General features: G+C 42.5%; 1 protein-coding gene across 1 annotated transcript in view; it reads right to left on the bottom strand.

Annotated features, from left to right (window-relative positions):
• Positions 1 to 12,372, bottom strand: part of SETBP1 (SET binding protein 1) — a 251,743-nt gene that overhangs the window by 10,580 nt on the left and 228,791 nt on the right. The gene's annotated exons all lie outside the window — the stretch shown is intronic.

Genomic DNA, 12,372 nt, shown 5'->3' with positions numbered 1-12,372 from the left:
GCTTTTCATTTTTCAGAGATAATCTTTCAAAAACGCCTTCTTTTTTTCAGATCTCAACCTGCACGAGCCTCAGATAAAATGCATCGGATTTTGGCAACTAAGCTACACAAAGATTCAACAAATCACAGAGCAGCTGAGGTTGGAAAGCTCCTCTTGAGACCACCTTGTCCACCTCACCCTGCTCAAGCGGGGTCAGCCAGAGCAGCTTACCCTGGACCACATCTGGCCAGATAAGAATATCTCCAAGGAGGGAGACTTCACCACCTCTCTCCACGACCTGTTCATCCCCTCAGTAAAACTACACCGTTCAGGAATAACCTGTGTTTCATCTTGTGCCCATTGACTCTTATCCTGTCATCAAACATTTGCACACATAGAGAAGATCCCCCTGAGCCTTCTCTTCTCCAGGCTGAATATCCCATCTCTCTGAGTCTTTCCTCATAAGAGAGATATCCCAGATTCTTAATAATCTTTGTGGCCTCCTTTTGGACTCTCTCCCATACGTCCATGCTCCTCTGCATGGCATACCAGCCACTCCTCTGAGTTCTGAAATTCTCCAGATTTGTTGAGGGTGTTCTCTACCCTGTCACCCTGCTCATTAATTGACATATTAAAAGTTTTTAGGCCCCATATCAGTGGGTGCACCTCTGCTGATTGGTCTCTATGTGGGCTTTGTGCTACTCATCACAACCCTCTGATCCCAGACAGTTTTCAGTCCATCATAGTGTGCATTTATCCTGCCTCTGTTTCATCATTTTGTCTATGAGAAGCTGATAGAACCCAGTGCCAGAACTCTTACTAAAGTCAAGATAAGAAACATCAGATTGGTGAGGCATGATTTGCCCTTCATAGATCTGTGATAATTACTTCTGATCACTTTTTCCTCCTTCATAGGTTTGGAAATGCTCTTCAGAATTATTTACTCCACCAAATTCTAGGGATTGAGGTGAGACTGAACGGCCTCACTGCTTCCTTTCTTTTTCTTCTTGCCCTTATTAGACTGACATTTGCTCTCTTCTAGTCCTCAGAAACCTCTCCTGATCACCCCAACCTTTCAAAAACAACTAAGAGTAGCCTCACAGTGATGCCAGCCAGATCCCTCAGTACTTTTAGATACATCCTGCCAAATCCCATGGACTTTTGCTTTTCCAGTTTGTTTAACTATTCCCTAATCAGATCCTCCTCCAAGGGTAAGTTTTCTTTCCCCACCAGTCTCATGGGCCTGGGATTCTCAAAGGCCAAAGAGGACAATCAGTCTGCTGCTGATCTTCTTCAGTCAGGGTCCCTGTTTCCTTCAGCAAGGGCCCCATATTTTCCATAGGCTATTTTTGGCTGCTTAAGTGTCTGTAAAACATTTCTTGTTGATCTTCTGCCCTAGATTCAACTCCAGATAGACTTTTTCTTCCTATTCCCATCCCTGTGTGCTTGGATGTCGTAGCTCTAGTTCTCTGGGTCACCTGTTTCCATGTCTTTTTTGCTTCCTTTTTGTATCTGACATTATTCAGGAGCTTCTTGGTCAATCATGAAAATCTCCTGACAGGTTTGCTTGCTTCTATTTGCCACTCTGATCTGGTTTTGCATGCCTCCACAATACTCCTGATCCAGGCCAGCAGCAAACCTCCCTGCACAGCAGGTCAGGTCAGCAGGTGGGGGCCTTTATCCCCTGCAGGACTGATCCGCTCTGCCACCCCTGGCTGCACCTGGATATCACCTGGTAGTTCCTTGAAGACTTTCCACAAGTGCTCTGACACCTACAATCATAAAATCATCTAGCCTGGGAAAGGCCCTAAGATCATCCATCCCACTGTTCCCCCACCTCTACCAAGGCCACTACTAGCCCATGTGCCCAAGTGTCACACCCACATGGCTATTAAATCCCTCCAGGGATGAGAACTCCAACACTGCCCTAGAAAGCCTGTGCCAGGGCTGGATAATCCTTTCTGTGAAGAAATTTTTGTTAATATCCAATTTAAACCTCCCCCAGCACAGCTTTCCTCTTGTTCTGTCCCTTGTTGCCTGGGAGTAGAGTCTGACCCTCACCTGGCTGCACCCTCCTGTCTGGAAATTGTAGAGAGTGAGAAGGTCCCCTCTGAGTCTCCTTTTTTTCCAGGCTGAGGCTGAGCCCCTCCAGTTCCTTCAGCTGCTCCTGGTGTTCCAGACCCTTTCCCAGACTTTTGTGTCTATTGTCTGTGCTCAGCTTCTCCAGATGCCAATCAAAAATTCCTTGTATTTGCTATTTAGAGTTGCTATGAACCGTCCCTATGAACCCATGCTTCTGGCATGTAAAATAAGAAATATCAGGAGATCTGTGTGTTGTCTCAGAAACTGTGGAAGCGATCTCTATCTGATTCAGGCACAGAAATGCTAGAGTGAGAGGAGTCTGAAAGATGGGGTTACAGAATGAGCTGGTTTGGGATAGGAGTCCTGATGAAACTGTGACCCGATATCAACTTGTGGATTAAAGGGAAGCAAGAATGGGCAGGAATAAGTGAGACAACATTACAGGTCACAGCTTGGTGGAGATAAACAGAGCAGTCTCTGCCTATTAGACCACACATCTTTCCAGAGCCTCAAATCTAGTATTAAGCATCTCAAATTGTATCCATTAGACTTCAATCTCTCTCTGCTCGGCTTCTCTAGTGCAAATGAGAACAATAATATACCCCTCATCTCAAGAGCAGTCCCGTGAAAATAAAATTATCAACATTCATGAAACATTCATCTATTCATACCAAGGCTTAGAAATGTGGAATAAATGAGATGTGATGTCACGCAATGAATAGCAAAAGGAAAATCCAGCTCCCAAATAACTGTTCATTAGGTGAGCTCTGCACATTGAATAAAGCAGTGTCCCATAGAATAAGTGAGCTATTTGGCTAGGTAATTACCCTTTGGAACTTGTGCACGCACACCTGAGGTTTCACCACTCCACAGTGCTTGAGTTTGTGCCTTAATATTATTTATTCATGGGTGTAGTGGGTGCACAAGAAACATGCACATGTGGGTGCATGTATCAATACACACACACATATATGCACGTGCATATGGTACATAATAATGCTAACAACCTCATAAATTCAACATCTGGTTCTAATTAAACTGAAGGGCCTGTATAAAGAGCCATATGAAAACATGCAGCTGTAACCTGTTGACCTCTATTGATAAAAAAAAAAAAAAAAAAAAAAAGTTTGTGAAGCTGTGTTTCAACATATCAAGGGACAGTCATTCATTTTTTTCAAAGGTAATCCCCCACAAACCACTTATCCTCTCAAATCTCTACCTGCACACAGTGTTTGCATTAGGGACCTTGATTTATGGATCCCCACTCCTTGGATGGAGAGGCCAACTTCCTGTTGCCGTGGTTACTTAGATCTTGGTTCAAGGTTAAACTACTCCCAAATCAAAATCAGTGGCAGGCACAGCATCTAACAGCCAGGTTATTGACTACCCTAGGATGCTTAAAGGTCAAAGACCAAAGTGCTGCTTACTGCCTTTGGGGTGAGTCAATATTTTCAATATTTTTATTCTGTTTCTTCTGAAGAAGTAGTTGCTGCTCAATTACCACCTATCTGGGTTTAGCAAGGTCATACAAATCATTGAGGAAAATCCTCCCCCTACAGAAGAAATACAAATGTAATGAATTTCATCAATGTCTACATGGCCCAGTTGCAGCTCATCACTGGTGAATCGTGGCTTCAGACATCTGTCTCTTGTTTTAGGAGCTTGGTATCTTCAACCTGTATCCCTCACCTCCTTGCAAATCTCATCTAAATTGAGAAAGAAGAGTAATTTATGGATCTGGAGCAATCAATAATGGAGGATCATCAGTTTTCTTTCATGGATAACAGAATGCAAACAGAGACTCAGAGGCATTGTTGGAAACACACAAAGGTGCAGCAAAGGCTTGGATGCATGCTGCAGTAGTGGAAGGTCTGTCCTTCAGTGAATGGACCTACTGGTGTGGTATCATCACCTCTCACTGGACTTTTTCTTTGGAGTGCTCTGTTCAGAAGGCCTTAGGTAAAGGAAAGCCCTCATTCAACCCATCTATGAATCAGGTGAAAATAAATCATTTGCAACACCATCACAGGGAAGTAAAGAGTTTAAAATTCACACACTCATTCATTAAACCGGTGTATTTTGTCCATTGTCACTGCCCCAGAAAGAGAAGATGCTCTGGGGACTGGGGCACCTTTGCTATGGAAACAGGCTGAGAAGAGATTAGAGCTGTCCAGACTGGAGAAGAGAAGGCTCTGGGGAGACCTTAGAGCCCCTTCCAGGACTTGAAGGGAGCTTCAAAAAAACCTGAAGAGTGACTTTTTGCACAACCAGAGAATGATAGGACAAAGGGGAACTGATTTAAATTGAAAGAGGGGAGGTTTAGATGTTACCAAGAAATACTTTCCTGTTAGGGTGGGGAGGCCCTGGCACAGGGTGCCCAGAGAAGCTGTGGCTGCCCCTGGATCCCTGGCAGTGTCCAAGGCCAGGTTGGATGGGGCTTGGAGCAGCCTGGGATAGTGGAAGGTGTTCCTGCCTCCTGCCCACGGCAGGGGGGTTGAAACAAGACGGTATTTAAAGTCCCTTCTAATCCAAACCATTCAAGGATTCTATGCTGTACACTCATGGCGTGATTCAGACCTTATTTATCACCTATCTGTTAATCTTTGTGCATTTCCTCCAAATTAGAACCCTTTTCATCCCATACCTTAGCTCCCCTGAGTGCTGCTGATATCACAGACAGTGCTACAAACACAAAAGTGAACAATGGGCAGCAAAGCAGGGAGGAAATCAATCATTATGTATATAATGAGAAAGGGCACAGGGAAAGGACAGCTTCAAAAGCAGAGGCAGACATGAAGGAATTTATCAAGAGCCTAAAACAGTGATGGTATGATTATAAAGAAATAATCACTGTAATCATAAGTAAAAGGGTGATGCAGGAGAAGCACGATTCTAGTTCAGGGCAAACCGGCAGAAAACCTGAGTAGGAGGCAAGACAATACTGACTTGAAACTGGCCTTTCCTTAGAGATTTATGGCATTCTTCATTCACTGGCTAAGCAACTTATGATCTCTAGCTGATATTAATACTTTAATTTTAAAGACCTCATTGTTATTGTTATTAAGTGCTAACTTTTCAAGCAATGTGGTCCAACTGCATTGTGCTAGGCTCTGCACAAGTGGATGAATTTAGTTGCCTTGCTTTACTGTTAAATCATGATCACCCTGCTTATTGCATTCATCTGTTTTCTCTCATCGTGTACTTGCACGGAAAGACTCTTGGACAATGTGCACCTTTTCTTCTTTAATCAGTGTACAGAATCTAGCACAATGTGCACCCGGGCTGGAACTCAAAGTGCCAGTCCAAAAGAGATAATAAATGTTAATTTGCCATTGGAAAACGGAGAAATCAGCTGATAAAAATTGATGTCAGGGAAGCTTCTTCTAGGGAAGATTTTTCTTTAGAGAGTTCATTGGATTGGATTTGTACTCCCCCCAGACTTCTGGAAATCCACAGCTATACTTAAATTGTTTATGCGTCTAACCATTGTTATTGGAAAACTCTTACAGATGTTTTTTTTTTTCTCCCAATGTCTTTGCACAATGTAGCTACACAATGCAGCTGTACAGGAATGCACATCTAAACATGCAGTTAGTCATAGTATTTACATTTTGATAACTCCTCAGTTTGGAATAAAGAACCAGAAGAAGCCTCATATCTGGGCAAATCTTTTCTTAAGGCTAGTTTCAAATAAATCAGTCAGAAGTTTGGCATTGCATCATATTCCAGAAGGGAGAACTGAATTACTATGTGATAAATGTAGTTAAGGAAAGTAATTATTCTTCTTAAAGTAATATTATTACCTTTCTAACTTATGGAAGTCATTTCCCTGGCTTCTATTTGACATGGATTATCATTTAAAATAACTTCACTTTCAATGTAAAACACTGTTTTATGACTTTAAGTCCTTTTATCTTCCTCCTTTTTCCACCACCACATTAAAAACTTCCAATTCCACCTTTTCGGAGAGGGATTTTCTATTCTGCAGAATGTGTCCCCCTGAATAAAACCAAGTTCCTGTGGAATAATAATACAAAAAAATTACTCCCATTGCCAACAGGCAAAAATTTAAGAGAAGTCTTCTTTATTTCATTCCAGCTATTTTCCTACTTTTTTTAAAATCAGAATGGCTTTAGAGAAAGAAAGAGGGAGACTGAGAAAGCCATCATTAGATAGATCTTCTGATCTTTATCTCCAGTAGCACAGTCAGAAGAGCTAATACTATGATGATAGCTTTGAAATCTCTTAGGAATTGAATAAAAAGAAGTGATAGTGATGAACTCCCAGCTAATAAACACAGAGTGCTTATTTCTGCAGAATGATCGATTTCCAGATATCCTGAGGCTTGTCTGATACAGTTGATTTACTCATTCTCCCTCACTTCACTAATAAAGCTCAAGTCCTACATCAGATTAGAGAAGAGCCAGATTTCTTAAAGGGGCAGGAGGAGGGCTGGCATCATGGCACACAAGTGCTGGGAGACACACTAATCTCTTCTGCCTCCTCCTATAACCACCAAGCTGTCTTAAACAGCTGCCTTCCTCCGCTCAAATCATACACTTTATCCGCTTTGGGTTAGTACAGTAATACAGACAATTAATTTGTTATCTTGTTAGTGGAAATTTAATGCAATGATCTAAAAGAACTCTTACATATTGTGATAAACTTTAGTGCCTCCAGGGCACTTCTCCTCCATAGGATTCATTTCACATCCCATCCATTATGTAAATGAGATGTGGAAATAGTTTAGTTCCCCTAATGTATCTGTACACTGATGGATTGCACAAAGTCAGCCCTACTGAAACTAATGAGGTTAAATGCATCTTGCCATTCCTTTCTACTTGGGTGAATCTCTGTGCCTGTGTTCAGGAAATGCAGTGTGAGTCTTCCTCTTCACTTCTTTATGAAGATAATTGTGTTTCCTGACAGGGAGCACAGTGGCTACTGCTGCAATACCTGAAGCCTGGTGAGGCATCTCTTCAGCAAGGAGAGCAACTGTTGTGGCTCTGTGCAGCTGTGGGTTATCTGGGGAGCCTTCAGATCCCCTTCCAATTTGGGAACAAGTTCCCAGAACCACGTGGAGCTGCATTCAATGACATGCAGTATTTGATAACTATGTAGTTGTCAGCATTATCAATGAAAGGATTAAACCCCGGGAGAAAAGGGTAAGGAAGCATTATGTTTCTGATCATCAGGATGAGTCTCAAAACCCCATTTCCCAGCCATAGAATGGAAGTAAGAATTTAGATGTCAGAAAATACTATTCACTGGAAGAGGGATTGGGCAATGGAATTGTCTGGCCTGGGAGGTGGTGGACTCACTGTCCCTGGATGTGTTTAAAAAAAGACTGGATGTGGCACTCAGTGCCATGGTTCAGTTGATGAAGAGGAGTTAGGTCAGGTCATAGGTTGGACTTGATGATCTCAAAGGTCATTTCCAACCTAGTTCATTCTGTGATTCTGTGATTTCTTCCTAATATCTAATCTTACCCTGTACTCTGTCAGTGTGAGACCATTCCACCCTTGTGTTGCCACTACAGGCCCTTTTCAAAATCCTTCTCCAGCACACTTGGAGGTCCTTTAGGTGCTGTAAAGGGCTCTGTGGTATCCCTGGATCCTTCTCTTCTCCAGGGGAACACTCCCAGCTGTCCCAGCCTGGCTCCAGAGCAGAGGTCCTCCAGGCCTCTGAGCACCCTTATGGCCTCCTTTGGACTTCTTCCAACAGGTCCATATTTTTCTTGTGTTGGGGGCTCCAGAGCTGGACAAATCACTGCAGGTGGGGTCTCCTCCCAGCAGAGTAGAGGTGGAGAATGCCCGCCTTCACCCTGCTGCCCACACTCCTGGGGTTGCAGCCGAAGAGGATGATCAACTGCAACTTGAATTTTAAAAGGCCAATCTCCTGTCTTTTTCATTTTTGCAGTGAATTAGACTTCCTGGCAGATGCCGCCTTGCTCTTTGCCTTTTGGTTTTGCTTTGGGTTTCCTCTTTCCTGTACCGGTACAGGAAGAATCAGGGACCTTCCCTCCTCTGCATATTGCCAGTGTGAGTCAGGAGACAGGGGGATAAGGGACATGCAGCCTCTGTCACTGGAGATGAAGTGTTGTGTGTCTGGAAGCTCATTTGTTTGTGGATTCCAATATGAACATTTAATGGAGCTGGTGGGAGCAGTTCACAGTCCAGGCATGGGACAGTCCCTCAAAGTGGCTGCACGAGTGCTCCTACCCCATCCCCTCCAGCCCCACTGCATGCCCTTTCCAGGCCCCCAGCCCTTCAAACAGAGTGGAACTGGGATTCCAAATTATCATGGAAGAAGCCTCTGAATTTTTTTTTTTTTTAATGCCAGCAGGTAATGAACACGTGAAATTAGCATTTTTAGTGGAAGATGGATCAAAGTAGAAGAACATAGTAGTTATATGCAGGTGACAGCAATAAATAAACTTAATGAAAGAAAAACTCGAGGGGTCAAAAGACTAATTCAGAGTCAAAGGCTCTGAGTTCCCAGGCCTTGTGAACAGAGTTTTAAGGTAAAGGGTTCGGAATCAAAGGCTCTTCCTGCTCGGAGACTGAAACTTTAGGTTGAACAAAAAAATTACAGTTTACAGTTGTTGGAGACTGACAGAATCAAGAGGGACAGACAGACTGACAGTGTTGGAGAAATTAAATTTGCCATTAAATATCTCAGCAAACATATTTAATACACAGTAATGAAGAACTAAATTCTCTCACAGAGGGGATAGGACAAAAATTAAGATCTGTGAAAGAGGTGAAATGAGAAAGCATTGTTTGAGGGAGGATTGTTAGGTGGAAGAATGAGACAAAGGGCACTTTTTTTAAAAACATGAAAAGCCATTAGGTGCACTGAGGGGCTGAAACGAAAAGATCTCCAGGCAGGAGCAAGGAGCTACCTAGAATGAGTAGTCACTATGAGATGAGCTGTCACAGTGGATGAGGATTTGCTCACTGGGGAGAAAGAAAACAGGAGACAGGATTTCTTTCTCAAGAACACAGCTGAGGAAAGACAGATGGGGAAATTTCAGTCCGTAAGTAATGAGGAAAGTCAAGGGTGGCATTTTGAGCTGCTGTTTTTCTAAACAACAGGGATGATCATTTTTAAATGTGGCAAATAGAGCTGATATCCCCTAGGCAAATAGGGTTGGGAGCAGTTCATATTTATCACAGATTAAATGGGACACTGGCAGCTCTGGTAGGAGAGTGCTGGCATGAAGCATAGCCAGAAGAGTCAAGTTGCCAGCGGGGGCAGGACGAAGGATACACAAGGGCTGGACTGGCGTAATGATGGGAGTCATTTTTCAGGCACAGCCATAGTACAAAAAGTGATGAAAACTAAGAGAAGTTATCAAAATAACTAGCAAATCTTGCTGAACAAGTTCAACTGAGACTTTCACTAAGGAAGCACAGTGTTCCTCCAGAAATGGCTTCGTTCTCCCTGTGTATGCATTCAGCAAAAGAAAATACCTGTTTGATGTATGAATTCAGCTGATATATTTTTCTTGCTAATGTAAATGTTACATTTGCACTACACCAGCTTAAGCAGTCCTGTGGTGATGTCTGTATTAGCGAAGTAAACTGTGTCAGGGATGCTGCTCGAACACAGAAATCCCTCTGGTTACACAAAAGGAGAAGAAGAGAACCAGGTGAGCACCTCCACCATGGAACTTAGTGCAGTAATATCTGAACTGATCCCCCGAGGGGTCCACAGCTTTCTACTCGCTGCAGCTGCAGGTGAAGAAACCACAAAGGTCCTTGGGGACAGTTGGGGTGAGGATGGGTGGAAAGTCACAGGGCTGGTAAAAACATCCAAGGCTGCTGATTTCTAAGTTAGCATTTTCCCTGTTGGGTAGGGCAGCAGAGCAATTTCATTTTTCTTCTTTATCTGTAATAAGCTGTGCCACAGTTCATACAATCAGAAGTACTCTGAGTATGGCATGCATTTGAAGTGAAATCTCAGCACTTAATAGGAGTCTCCATAGACCCCACAATCTAGAAGAGGTAAAACTCCACTGTAACAGAGGAGTTTTTATTTTTAGAAGGTCTCATGTTGGCTTTGTTTTAAAATCTGAGTCCTTTCATCCCACTTTAATGCTGATTTATCACTAAATGAGTGCTTGCTTTAACAGAAACGGAGATGAAAAAAATGCACACTGGGAGTGCATCTACCATTCTTCTCTCTTTTCTTCTTTATTTCAGATCCATAGATAAGGGGTGCTTTCTCACCTTTAATGAGGAGAACTACAGTAATTGACTTTAATATGAAAAATGAAATCTGTTTAAACAGATGTATAGGTAAGCTCGTGAGTATTATTGACAATTAAACTCAGCAACAAAGAAATTTAACAGCATTTGAAAACTACTAAAATATGTGAAAGTTATCAAATACTGTACAATGTTTGGCTTTATTTAAGTAGCCCAGTGTTCCTATGAATGGAGAAAACACAGTCAGATATGGAAATCAGAATTTTTCTTGAAGTTCATCCTTTTGCTTTTATCCTGTTAGAAAGCCCAGTGATGCACTGTTGTTCTGATATGAACCTTGGTGTAAAATCTTCAGTTTTACATTCTTTTCAAAGGAAAATTCTGAAGGAAATACTCTGCTCAGAGTGTTAGAAGGATGACAGAGAGACCACATATAATAAGGTCAGAGAGTCCCTCTATGGAGCAGAGACACAAGAAGGGATATGACTGATGAAGAAAAGGTTGAAGAGGTGAAGAGTGCAAAGTGGAATGAAATAGGGATATAGATGGAAATAGGAGACAAAGAATAGATTGGAAAGAAGTTGGAGGAGGGAAATCACTTATTACAGACATGTGTGAAAAGCAGATTGACAAGAACCAGAAGAAAGAGCATACATGGAAAAGCATAAATGCTCTTAACCACTGACATTTGGAGTTATGCTATCAACTTTAAGGTTGCGCATCTATGCTTGAGTCACTCTAAATTTGCAGAGAGCTTTTCTTCGTGGCTTTGGTGAAAGCTTGTCTTCAGTTTTCACATTTACTGGAGCCAAAACAGAGTATTTTAAGTTCTCCAAGCAGTGAACTGCTCTCCCCATAGCCTTATATGCTTATTTTATAGCACCAGGCAGACAAAATACAGACTGGTGGATCAGAGTAGGAATATGTTCCCTTTAAGCATCCCCTGTGAGAGAGCATTGTGATGAAGCAAAGATTATGCAAGCAAAGATTTTCTTTTTCAAATTATGACTGCTTTCCTGGGGTGGCAGAATTTTATTGTGCAAAAGCAAAGATGGAACAGAGACAGACTCTGCTGAAATTCTGGCCCTGACTGAGATTTTGGTCAGGTCATAGCCCTATGGAAAAAACAATGAATGTCAGGAAACTGACAAGCACAGGCCCTCCAACCTTTATGCCTAAAATTAGGTTAATAGTGTACTTTCTTTTTTCAGGACTCTGTGTCCCAGTACAGATTGACATGAGGATAGGTCTCAGTTTCAGACAATTGTTTGTACAAACTGGCCTTGTACGTTTTGCAGAAAATATAGAATTCTGGAAAGAAGAAATCTAAAGGGACATTATTTAGCAGTCCGTGTGTAAAAAGGAACTCAGGCCTTGTTTTTTTTCCTACTGGGACAAGTGCCCAGGAAAACAGTTCAATCAAATTCAGTGTTTTGAATTTTCTCTTCATAAACAAATCTATGGATTTGTACTTAACACCCTCCTGACAGTGTTTTCTTTTAATAACAAAGGGAATAGCAGGTTCATCTCACTTTATGTGGCAGCAACTCATGTGTCTACGTGAGAGCTATGTATTTAAGGCTACACAGATGAAATTAATGCAGTCAGAAGAGTGGAGTGGGCATTTCAGCTGAAAAAGCGGGGCCTACTTTAGTACAAGATTATTTATATTCCAGTCTCCGTTAGCTAAACTTTCACTGACCATAATGAAAGCAGAGAAATCTAACTCAGGCAGCAATCTGACGCTGTGGGTATCCAGATCTGGGTGAGAGGAACCATCCTGCCCCTGAAGCTCTGTGGCCAAATCACCACTCAAGCATAAATTCCTCCCGCTCAAAAGGAGAGGCTCAAATGTGGATGCTGCATCTCTGGGCCAGGAGTCTGAAGTCTATGCAGGCACCTGGTTATATTTGAAATGCCCTGAGGTATTTGAAACATCCGAGGGAGGCTGGCAGATATGATAAAGGGCCTGAGACAAGACCTCTGCCCTTCTGCAAGAGCAGCTGGCAGCCAGGCAGGATATTCTAGGCATCTCAAATGACAGTTGACAACTACGTGTGGGCAAGTGAATCGAGCCCTGAGCCTTCATTCTTGCTTG

This window comes from Corvus brachyrhynchos, unplaced genomic scaffold, assembly GCF_000691975.1.
Source record: "Corvus brachyrhynchos isolate BGI_N302 unplaced genomic scaffold, ASM69197v1 scaffold907, whole genome shotgun sequence".
Lineage (NCBI taxonomy): Eukaryota > Metazoa > Chordata > Aves > Passeriformes > Corvidae > Corvus > Corvus brachyrhynchos.
This window is presented reverse-complemented; position numbering and strand designations above follow the sequence as displayed.